General features: G+C 35.9%; 1 long non-coding RNA gene across 1 annotated transcript; it reads left to right on the forward strand.

Moving 5' to 3' along the window:
* Positions 1 to 4,306: 4,306 nt before the first annotated feature.
* Positions 4,307 to 12,273, forward strand: LOC103094852 (uncharacterized). Its single transcript, XR_008915949.1, has 4 exons — positions 4,307 to 4,359; positions 6,787 to 6,947; positions 9,007 to 9,141; positions 10,756 to 12,273. It is a non-coding gene; the product is annotated as an uncharacterized LOC103094852 (long non-coding RNA).
* The last annotated feature ends 274 nt before the right edge of the window (positions 12,274 to 12,547 follow it).

Here is a 12,547-nt window from a genome sequence, read left to right on the forward strand (position 1 = left end):
AAGTAATGAATGTTGGAGGGGATGTGGCAAAGTCAGGACATTAATTCATTGCTGGTGGAGTTGTGAATTGATCCAATCACTGTGGAGGGCAATTTGGAACTATGCCCAAAGGGCAATAAAAGAATGTCTGCCCTTTGATCCAGCCATAGCACTGCTGGGTTTGTACCCCAAAGAGATAATAAGGAAAACGACTTGTACAAGAATATTCATAGCTGTGTTTTTTGTGGTGGCAAAAAAACTAAAAAAATGAGGGGATGCCCTTCTGAACAAATTGTGGTATATGTTGGTGATGGAATACTATTGTGCTAAAAGGAATAATAAAGTGGAGGAATTCCATGGGGACTGGAACTACCTCCAGGAAGTGATGCAGAGCAAAAAGAGCAGAACCAAGAGAACATTGTAGACAGAGACTGATACACTGTGGTACAATCAAATGTAATGGACTTTTCCATTAGTATCAATGCAATGTCCCTGAACAACCTGCAGGGATCAGGGAGAAAAAAACACTACCCGCAAGCAGAGGACAAACAGTGGGAGTAAAAACACCGAGGAGAGGCAATAGCTTGACAACAGGGGTGGAAGGGATATGATTGAGGAAAGACTAAATGAACACCCTAATGCAAAAACCAATAACATGGAAATAAGTTTGGATTGAGTACACATGTGATACCCAGAGGAATCACGCATCGCCAATGGGAGGGTTGGGGGGGAGGAAAAGAAAATGGTCTTTGTTTCTAATGAATAATGTTTGAAAATGACCAAATAAAATAATGTTAAAAAGGGGAAAGAAAAAAAAAAACCTTCTCAGGGAAGGGCTAACCCAGGTTGACATGTTTTAAACCTATGGTTGAGAGAGGATGATGTCTACCTTAGACATTTGAAGACTTCCCCCAGTGGAATGGATGAATGAGAACACTTCCTTCCAATGGGTACTTAAAGCTTGGTCAGACAATGAAGATACCAAATCATGTACTGCATTCTAGAGCAATGCCAATCATCCTGACTTTTGTCTTACCACTGGACTTTGGTGACTCTGGAAGAGGGAGTGAAGCTGATGATTTTGTATAACTCTAAAACCCAATTCATATGCAAGTTAAGACACCATTCACCTTCATGTCATTTGTCTTCTTTGACAACAAATGATGTCCAACAGTAGTATCTATATATTAATACATACATTTATGTAAAAAATTTAAACTTTTTATTATAATATATAATAATAATTTCCTTTTAACTTTTCTGACTAGTTTTATTGATAATATTCAGAAGTATTGGTGATTTGTATGCACTTGTTTTATATCTGCCTATTTTGGAACAGTTATTGGTCTATCATTTTCTTTCTCTCCTTTGACTCTTCCTGGTTTGAATATCATATGATAGATGGAGTTTGGAAGGATTCCTTTTTTTCTTATTTTTGAAAACATTAATTAAAATTAAAAATTAAAATTAATTTTTCTTTGGATGTCTGATAGAATATGCTATTATAGGTATCTGAACCTAGAGTTTTTACTCCTCCTAGTGTTTAATTTAGACTTTTTTTAGTTTTTTTTCTGATACTGAGTTATTTAAATTATCCATTTTTTATTCTATCTGGACATTAATTGTCTTAGTATATCTGAGTCTTTTTGTGTATTCTGGATATTTCATAATTGTTTAAATATCTATTTCATGTAAGTTATTTTTTGGCATACAATTTGACAAAATAATTTTGGAGAGGTTCTTTTAACAGTCATCTTCAATCATGAACACTCCTTTTTGATTTTAATACAAAAATTCTGCTACCTTCCTTTTGTGGATTATTTCCTATTTATCCTATATACAGTTTTTTTAAACACAGGTATTTACATATTGTCTGTCTCATTAGATCATGAACTTTTCAAGGGGATATAATATCTTTTAGCTTTTCTTCTATCCCCAGAACTTAACAGAGTACTTCACACATAGTAGACACTTAATAAATGCCCATTGATTGCCTGGCTCACAATTAAGAAACTAAATTATCTGTTCATCTGTTTTATTAGTTTTTAAGTGTCTCCAATTTGTAATCAATTCAGTGCTTTTCTTTTTAACTTTTGATTTATTTACCTCTTTAATTTTTAAGGATAGCTGTTTTGTTGTTTAGGTGAAATTTTTTGGTTTTCTTTTTTTCCAATTATTTTGTCTGTTCTTTCACTCTTTTATAACTTGAAATGTTTAGAGAGAATTTTTTAAAAGACTACTTTATGTGCATCTCAAATTACACATATTATATTGTCTCATTTCTGTCATATTCTCTGACTCACCAATTTCATAGGACTGAATTATTTAGCTTCCAATTAATTTTTAAACCTTTCTTCAAAGGCCCTTTATTGTACATAGTTTTTATTGCATTGTGGTCATCAGTTATGTAATGGTGTACTGTAGTACATTGCTTGTAAAAAGCCTTCCTCAACTTCCAAGATAATTTTATCATTAAAACAAACAAACAAACAAACAAGCATAAGAAAAACTAGTCTATTGAAACAATATTGTTAGCCACTCACTAACAAGCACAAAAGAAGAAAATTTCAAAATAAGGAATAAAAAATTGAAAATAAAGAATTGAGATAAACCAAAGACCTTTTCTTTTAAAATGAACAAAATCAACACTTAGCTAACTTATTTTTTTTTTTAAGATGGAAGAACATTAAACTGTTCAAATGAAAAATGGGTGGAAATGAATTCTAAGTTGGGGAACTGCAAAGTAGGAAGGAAAGGGGGGAACTAGGGATAGGATTGGCAAAAAAAAGAAAGGAAAGGAAAAGAAAAGAAGAGAAAAGAAATGAAAAGAGGGTTATTGAAACATTTCTGAAATGCACAGCCAAGAACATAAGGGAAGCCAGAAGGAATCACAGACAAGCAGTACAGTCTTGAAAGTAACATGCTGAATTTATTACATACTTAAAAAGAAAAGCAAGCTGTACATAATAGAGATTCACAGTTTTATGTACAATCCTCTCTTTCTGTTCTACTTTGTATATGGGAGTGCTCATTTTAGTTGGTTCGTTAAGTTCAGAATAAAAAAAGGGAAATTTTAAAAAAGATAATACATGTACATAATTTCCATAGTTTATAAAGATGAAAGATCAGACATTGGGTCAGTTTTGTTAATGTTCTCTCAACTATTTGGGGGTTACTAGTATTTATGATTTTTTAAAGTAATTTTTCCCCTTTGAGTTTGAAAACCTATCCTTCAATGCTTTCAAAATTATGTCAGCCCCAGGATTTCTTGATGTGATCCAACTGTTCTCTGTGATTTCAATTTCTTAACTCCCATTACTATCTCCTCATATAAAATAATTCATTTCTGAATTGAGTCCAAAATACAGAGATGATGAGCATAAATCACTGGGACATAAAGTGTGGCAGACTATATAGAAGGTAAGATTTGGAACCAGGAAGACCTGAATTCAAGTCATGTCTGTCATGTATTAGCTATATAATTATGAGTAAATCATTTACCTCTCAGTTCTCCAATGAGCTCTCTGACTATAATTTATTCTCATCTGCTGGTAGGAGTTTGGAGAGAAAACTGACCCAAAGTCTTATTTTTCATCTTTTTAACTATATAATACATATAAGTTACATTTAAATTATTAATCTACCCTCTGGCTCTCTGACCACCTGAAATCTGAGAGAAGATATGATAGAATAGGGTAGATTGCCGCCACCAGACCCAAGGGCATTCTCCTGCAGCTTTGTCTATTTGCAGTTCTAGTCAGGTAATATCAGAAAGAGGAAGTATTGCATGGAGCTCAGAACATAAAATCAGGAAGGCTTTGATTCAAATCTCAGATGTTTATTAACTGATTATGTATGTTTAACCTGTCTCTACTTCAATTTCTGTATTATAAAATGAGGGGTTGGACCAAATGACCTCTAAAATCTTGTGGAACTCTCAATCTGGGATTGTATAATGTTCCTATGATCTTCTGTTGATCTCAAGTCATTTAGGGTCATATTCATTTTGCTTATCTATATGCTTTCTATTCTCCACTAATATGTAGGAGACGGTAAAGGTAAATAGGGTATAGTAGACCATCCTGTATGTTAAGGTTTCAGGAAGCCCATCCGCCTCGTTAATCGTCATATTATCACATCTAGGGAAAGGGAGGAGGGATCACAAAGAAAGAAGGGAAGGCTTTTCTCTTATTTAAAAACAACGACAACTTGATAGTCTTTTATTTCTTGTGACAGCAAAAACAAAAACACCCCTTCTTTCTCCCATCCCCCCCCCCCCCCCCCCCTACACACACACACACAGAGCTTTAGAGCACTGGCTACTTATCACATCTCGCCAAGCCTTCCAAGTAACGAACTCCACTTTTCTACCATCTTCTGGTAATGCCTGGACATAATTAATTGGTGTTTATGTATTCACCAGAATGTATTTGGTTTCCTGCCAGCTGCAGTATGTGATCCCAATAAGTCTGCAGCCCCAGCCCCGGGACTAAACTGGCCCTCTGTCTGAATTTCCCTTTGGTTTTCAAAGTGTATCTTGCTGCAGATCTCACCCCTCAGTAACATCAGGTGGAGACAAATCTCTTTCAATTTTTCCCAGCTCCTGTATCAAACATGTTCCACCGTGCAGGGTTCCGAACAGGTATAAAATAACTTCCACAGCAGGTGGGAAGTCACCATCAAGGATTTCAAAAGCTCCTTTCAAATACTGGTTCAACAATTTGTGAACGCTATCACTACCACTTCTTTACCCAAAACGGAAGGACCTTCCTTGACCTTTGATAAGGACTCTGTACTGTGGGGTGTTCAGTAGCTTCTCTATTGAATCTCAGGTTATTTAAATGCTATTTCTTCTCTTAGTTATTGTCTTTATCTTTCTCAAGTTCCCCTCCCCCCCCAATTATTTTGTACCTGGTAGCTTTTCCATGTGTGTAATTCCCTCTTCCTCCCCGCCCCCCCCCCCATCACAAACACAAACAGTGCCTTGTTTTTACTTGACTAAGCACAAGTCACAATTCAGGAGCCTGAGTAGCTCCTTAGTACATTTTCTTTCATTATTCTAATTACTCTGGTCACTTTGTTTTTTGTCACAATCATGTACTTATTTCCTGAGCCTGCATCTTTCCGAAGAATACCCTAAAGGTTTGAAGGGGAGAAAGTTCAGATGCAAAAAATGACAAAATGGGTATATAGTGGTATTTTGGAATTCATCTTGTTGGAGGAGGATGGGTGGATTAAAATGAGGAGTTGGGATGGTGGTTCCTGGTGTGGGGTGGGAAAGGAAGGGTAATATCATTTATCTACTTTGGCATATGAAATTTGAGGCAGATGGCAACCTCTTGACATGGTTTTGAATGTATTACCATGATACCACATAGATATAACATGACAGTGGAATACTAAAAATATTTTCCTGATCAATATTTAGTCAACATACATTTATTAAGCACTTACTGTGTGCCAGATATTGTGTTAAGTGTTATAAGGAAAGCAGGAGCAGGAGATCCTGCAAAGCAGAAACAGGAAGGTTCCAGAATTCTAGGAGAGTGACAGTTGCTTTTCCTTGGGGGACAGTTGAAGCTGGAGGTTGTGGTTCTAAGCTGCTTGTTATATATACATACATACATATATGTATATATATATATATATATAGAGAGAGAGAGAGAGAGAGAGAGAGAGAGAGAGAGATAGTTTCACTATAATATTTCATAAAGGAGGAGGATACAACAAAAGGCACAGGAGTCCCTACTCACAAGGAGCTGACAGTCTAATGGGAGACAACATGCAAATAACTATGTACATAGAATATAAATGGGGAGGTCATCTTAGAGGGTAGGCACTAGCAATGGAAGGAGGTGGGGGGGTGGGAGAAAGGTGGCTCAATTAGAACCTTCTGTAAGAGATGAAATTTGAGTTGATTCATGCAGTAAGCCAGGGAAGCCTAGTGTGGAAGGAGAACAGGGATACCAATCCCATTCAGCCAGCACTAAGCCAAGAACTCTGGAGAGTGCCCTGTGTGAGGAACAACAAGTAAGCCTGTGCCTTGTGCTGCATAGAGTGGGCAGAGTAAAGTGTAGAGTCTTGAAAAGTAGAAAGAGGCCCATTTGTGAAAGGTTTCAAATGCTGCTTCTAATATTCCTAAATTTCTCAATGCAGTTAAAAAAAAAAAGAAACCTCCATAATTGCTCCATTATCTCCATATCCTTTTTCTACATTTATGTACCTACTCCCTTTAGTTCTCTCTGAGGCCTGTGAGGTTTTGCTTATTTGGTAAAATGAATAATAAATAATTGTAAATAATCAATAAATGCTTACTGGTTGATTGGTGGGTAGTTGTTATTCCAGTGAATACTCACAGAAATGGTGAAATTGAAAAACAACAACAATAACTAGAATTTAAGATCACACAATTGCTCTCATTAAAAAAAACAAACAAACTTTCAAACATGAGCTGTTTATGGTGCCCAATTTTTTTTTTAAAACCCTTACCTTCCATCTTGGAGTCAATACTATGTATTGGCTCCAAAGCAGAAGAGTGGTGAGGGCTGGGCAATGGGGGACAAGTGACTTGCCCAGGGTTACACAGCTGGGTAGTGTCTGAGGTCAGATTTGAACCTAGGACCTCCCATCTCTAGGCCTGACTGTCAATTCACTGAGCCACCCAGCTGCCCCCTGAAAAAAAAATCTTAAACTCTGCATGTGTTTGAAAGTTTAAAAACAATGAGAGCAAAATAGTGTTATCAGATGGTAGGGTCTGAGACCATAATTTTAGACTGCTATCTTTTCAACTTTTTTTTTTCCTTCAAGATACTGAAAACAAGTGAGACAGCCTCATTGTGCCTCAGTATTCCAGTTGAAAAATGTAATCACTGAAATGTGTTTATTTATATGGAATTTTGTAAACCACTGAGCTCTTCAAATGAGATGTCCAACAACCAGGAGGAAGCCTCTGCAAATGCAGTGTCAAGGTATTTTAAGTACCTTCCTACTGACATCTGGTGTAAACTGAAACTGACACTGTGTCCAATGAAAATGTTTTTGTTCCTCTAGTGATGTGTCATGCATGCCCAGTCATTTGTTATTCTAATATTGAATGCTGGCATTGATTCCCTTTCCCTGGGAAAAAAAAAGAAAAGAAAGAAAGAAAATACACATGCATATACATAAACACACATAGACTTTTTAGAATAAAAGAGTCAAAATTATAAATGCATGGATTTTAGAGATGTAGAAGAAACAGGGACATTAGGTCAATCTAAAAGCCTTCCCAAATGTTAATTGTATTCCTCTCCAGGGTTATTATGCTGAGTGTACCTCACTTAATGCACTTTATGCAACTTTTCAGGAAAACTTGAAACATATTTTTAAAGAAGCCTTTCTCTGAATCCTTCAGTGCTATAAATAATCCTCCCTGAAATGAATTGTTGCATGAATTTAAATTTTGTAATATCCGGTTTTCTAAAAGAGAAGACAGCCTGACTTATTCACTGCAGTGTTTCTTTTTGGGATTTCTGAATAGTATTTTGGTTTATCAAGTTGCAAAAGGGAGGCAAAGATTGTTCTTCTTCCTACCCTTCTACCCCCAGCAGTTATGTACTGATGAACAGGGCTATTGTTCATGCATCTCTGCTAGCTAGCTAGCATTCATTTCTTATTTAGGTGTGGGATGGCTCTGAAATGTTAATGGGCTTCCAACAGTGCTCTCATTTGTAACATGAGGTGTTATGCTTTGTTGTTTTTATTGCCTTGTTGTGCCACTCTCTAGTTTATATGAGTTTTCTGTACATTTTTAATTTTTATCACTTCCCCAGCATTTGGTTTAGAATTGGGGTTCATTTATTTGGGGCAGATGGTACAACAGATGTCCTCCTTCCCCCCCAAATGAATTGGAGAGGTCAGAGAGCATTTTAGTTAAAGAAATTTGTCCAGGACTAGAGACCTAAGAAGTTTGATAATCAATAGCCATTATTGGAAAAAACAAACAAACAAATCTTCAGTTTGATTCTTACTTTTTTCCATATTGAAGGATGTGAACAATACATTCTTGGATAATGAGATATAACTCCTCTTTCTGAGATTCCCCCAAAATGCACACTTACGAGTTGGGTCTCTGAGAGGATGACTATGTAAAGGTTAAAATATTCTGTCTGAACACACTCCTAAAATTCATGACCTGAATCAAAGGTGGTAAGGGCAATGGGGGTCAAGTGACTTGCCCAAGGTCACACAGTTAGGTAGAGTCTGAGGCCATATTTGAACCCAGGACCTCCTATCTCTGGGCCTTGTTCTCAATCCTCTGAGCCACCCAGCTGCCCCCAATACAGTCCTATTAATTCAAAACTTATAAAGTGTATGAAAACTTTAGTGATTCAATACAGAAACACATACATCAGGATATATATGATCTCAAGGTATATATGTATATATGTGTGTATACATACATACATATAATAGTTATTTGTATGTACATATATATCCATTCATACTAGAGGTTGCACGCAATTTACAAGTTGTGAATATATCCGGTCCAGTCATTTGTCACTTGCATGCTCAAGGTGAACATTCAAGGTCCGAAGTGTCAAATCTAAAATGGTCTTTGCCCCACATTTTTAGAAAGAAAAGGATTTCTTTCTGTGGGCTTCCAGACTGGCTATATTAATCAATCATTGCCTCACGTGGCAGTGCATACAATTTTATATATTCAGGAAATTATTTGAATGGCCAATACTAGAACCAGTAACAAAGCAGTGCTGCCTCCATATACAGAATGGATCATGACTTCATATTGTAATCACACATTTCAAATTTGGAAGCAATCTCAAAGGGTTTTTGCTAATCCAATTAGATACCCCAAAGTAGAAAGGGAAGCTCTCGAGAATAATGATTTCCTTAACTGGGAGGGAAGGGAAGGGAACGGAAGGTTGGGTATTTGTCAGGGTGGTTTGATTGTCAGGGATGTTTAATAGGTGAGACTAAGTTGAATTCTAAAGTCCATTCTTCCTCTGACATTCTATGATTCTCTGACAGCTGCTGAATTAGAAAGAGGATAAGAAAGGGGAAGGTCACTTCAGGGATGTGGCAGCTCTGGAACTGCATATCCCTCTGACTGCCAAACTTCCAGACCACTCACCTGGCCCACCCTTGTCAGTATGTAAGCTTAAGGTAACATATATGAATCCTTTCTTTTTATGTAAAGTTCACTGAATGGATCACACTGAAATGGGAGAATTCTGAACCTGGACATTATGTGTATCTAACATTTGGACAAATAACTGGGTTTTTCACTTTTTCATCTGAATATACTGACCATCATATCAGCCAAACTAAGGAGGCTGGCCCAAGGTCACTGAATAGGCTCAGGGGAGTTTGCATGTAGTGATCAAATGATAATTGATAAAAGGAAGGAAGTGATATTCGTGCACAACAAAACCATCAGGAAGTAGAGTTTAATTCTTTTCTGGATACATTTTAAAAATAAAAGACTGATACAATTATCAAGCGAAGTCACTGGACAAAGCAGGAAGAAAGATGATCTTAAATAGGAAGATACTGTTTCTCATTAAGAAAACACTTCTTTTATTCATATAAAGTATTTATTAGGTGTTGGGTTTTATAAACTGTTTGGTCCTGCAGCCTTTATTTAAAAAAGGTTACTCTGAATGCATTACCAAGTATCCTGTGGAATATTTCACATAAAAGGAAACAGAAAATGTATAAATGTAAACAGGCTAATTGTATGCAGATATAAATTATGTATGTTGGTCTTATGAAAAAGCATCTCTGATTTGCAGGGGTCTTACTCAGCAGCTTTGTGTCTTGTCTAAGGGGATATTTAGTATGGCTGTGATGTGCAGAATTTAAAACAAAACTTTGAATCATGGAGAATAAAATATAGCCCAATTGTGATAAGATCATGCTGTTGAGAGAATGAGATTTTTATTTTATTTTGTTGCTTTGACTTCTTTGCTCATTAGCTCTATTATAGTAAGTATATTACTGCCTATGAATACTGCCAAACAAAAGATTAGGTCAGAAATTTGGATGGTTTACTTGAGGTCTTTTAACAATAATTACATGTGGAATGGTCTCCAAATAGTCTCATTGTCGAATAAGCACATCCCACTCAAGTTCTCTTCTCTTCCAACCTGGAAAATCAGATGATCAAGTTGGGACATACTTGTGTTTTCAGAAGAGACTTTGGAGTTTGTATATTTTCAAGTTAAAAAGTAAATGTAACAGACTTAGGACAAATGGAAAAAATGTCACATGTGAATCCATCATCAGCTAATTGTGAAGCATAAAAAAAATATGAAGTCCATCTTATAGAAATGGAATTTTAGAGCTGGAAGGGACTTAGAGGCCATATTATTCAACACTTTTCATTTTAGATAAAAGGAAGCTCAGGCTGGAGATCTAGAGTCATACAAGTATTAACAAAAATGAGATTTGAAACCACATCTTCTGACTTCAGATCCAATGGTCTTTTCACTATTGTTTTGAACACCACTAATTATACATAATAGGAAATGCCAAAAAATTTTTACATATTTGACCCCATATCTCCAATTAGGGAAAAAGATTCCCCCAAAGCACAGCATGAATATTGTAAATGGGCATCTGTCTAAGTGGAAATAATTTTTTTTGATGGTGTATGGCATGTGGCACATAAAATATTATGAGCATTTATGACAATGAGCACAAACCTTTAGTTGACCCATTATAGAAGTGCTTGGTTGGTAAATAATTGACTAATGTAGGCATATCTTTTCTTCTCAGGGAGCATCTATCTGGCAGTGCCGTGACATAAATGCAGAAATGCAACACGGAAAATATCATCTCTTCTTGTGACCATAAGAATTAAACATGGTACTTTCAGGAAGCAAATAATGTTTTCATTTTATATATTTACATACATATAGTACACAGGTATATATTTATATATTTATGTACATATATATTTAAAGAAAACACTTTTGTCCATGAAGATCATCCTGATTTTAGCACATCAGAAAGGAAAGTGAGAGCAGCTTATTTTTCAAGGTTGTCCTATATAATGAGCAAAAAATACAATTTACCTTTGTGCCAAGGTTTCAACCAAAGATTGAAATAGAATGTTGATATTATGCTACTGATCAACAGAACCAATCGACAATATGGAATAAGCCTAGCCAGAAGAAAAATTGTCTAGCTGCCAAGGTCTGCCTTCCTTGCTTCTCTATCCTTTCTTTTTAACCATCCTTTCCCTTTCTAATGCTCTCACCATTCCCTTCCCAATAGTGAGAGTCCACCTGGAACTTAGCAGTCTGCTCTGTACAATTCTATTCTCTCCTCATCTCTCTCTCCCTTGTCCCCTATTCTCTTAAATTGACCAGTTTTGTTTTTCAATCATTCCCTCAAGGCCTTCCTAGCTAATTTTCCAGGGTTAGCTAATGATAAATTAATTTATGTTCATGCTTGATAGTAACTTAATGTGTTAACCCTCCTAAGCAACATATTAAAGGCTCAATGCCTTAGCTGGAAGGAATTGCATCAATAACAAATATGAAAATTTTAAGCAGCTGAATCTATGTGCCTAAACTTAGATCAAAAATTCATTTTGAGAATGGAAGAGGGCACGTGAATCTTTCATCACCCCAAACATCATTTTTGAGGTGGCAACATACCCTACCATTAAAGCTGGAGAAGTCTTAGAAAAGAATGACCAGAAACATCAGGAACCTTAAGATCATATCATAAAGGAATTGTTCAAAGGAATTGGGGATGCTGAACCTGTAAAAAATATATCAGAGGACATGACAGCTGTCTCTATGACTCAAGTCCTCTTATTTTCAAGCTTAGAAAATCAGATGGCCAAGGTGGGACATACTCATGGTTTCATTTGGAAGAGACTTTGGAGTCTATATTTTCATAGTCAATAAGCAAATGCAATAGACTTAGAAAAATTTGCAAGATATTAAAGATGGATGTTTTCTATGTGGTCTGAGTGTATTAGAACTAGGAACAATGGGTAGAAGCTGTAAAGAGACAGATGTAGGTAGTCTGGGAACAAGCCTAAAAACAACACTGATAACTATCTGAATGTGGAATGGATTTTCTTAGGAGGTAGAGATGTCCTAGGGGTGTGCTGAAGCCAGAACCATAAAGCTTCAACCAGATGATTGTTAAATTGTCAATGTGAGGATTTACACTTTGGAAATAGGCAAAAGCTATTAATAAAGACCTGATTTATTTTCTTGTTGATTGTCTAGACTTAAGAAACTGGTTAATGTCAAGGATGCATATTAAACTTAGAAGTATGGCCCTATACTTGATTTTTGGAAAGCTAGTTGATATTCTTTTAACTAGACGTCTTTAATTGGAAGATGGATGACCATGTAGGATATTGAAGGAAATTCTTATTCAAATACAGATTGGTTAATTTGGCTTCTGACATCCTTTCAAAAACTGAAACTCTAATTCTGTGATCTTATAATTGATAATCTCTTTAATCCAAATTATTTTTTACACTGGTATGTCTTCCATTTCCTTAAGGGGAAAATTATATAGGTTCTATAATGTGCTATACATG

This window comes from Monodelphis domestica, chromosome 2, assembly GCF_027887165.1.
Source record: "Monodelphis domestica isolate mMonDom1 chromosome 2, mMonDom1.pri, whole genome shotgun sequence".
Taxonomy (NCBI): domain Eukaryota; kingdom Metazoa; phylum Chordata; class Mammalia; order Didelphimorphia; family Didelphidae; genus Monodelphis; species Monodelphis domestica.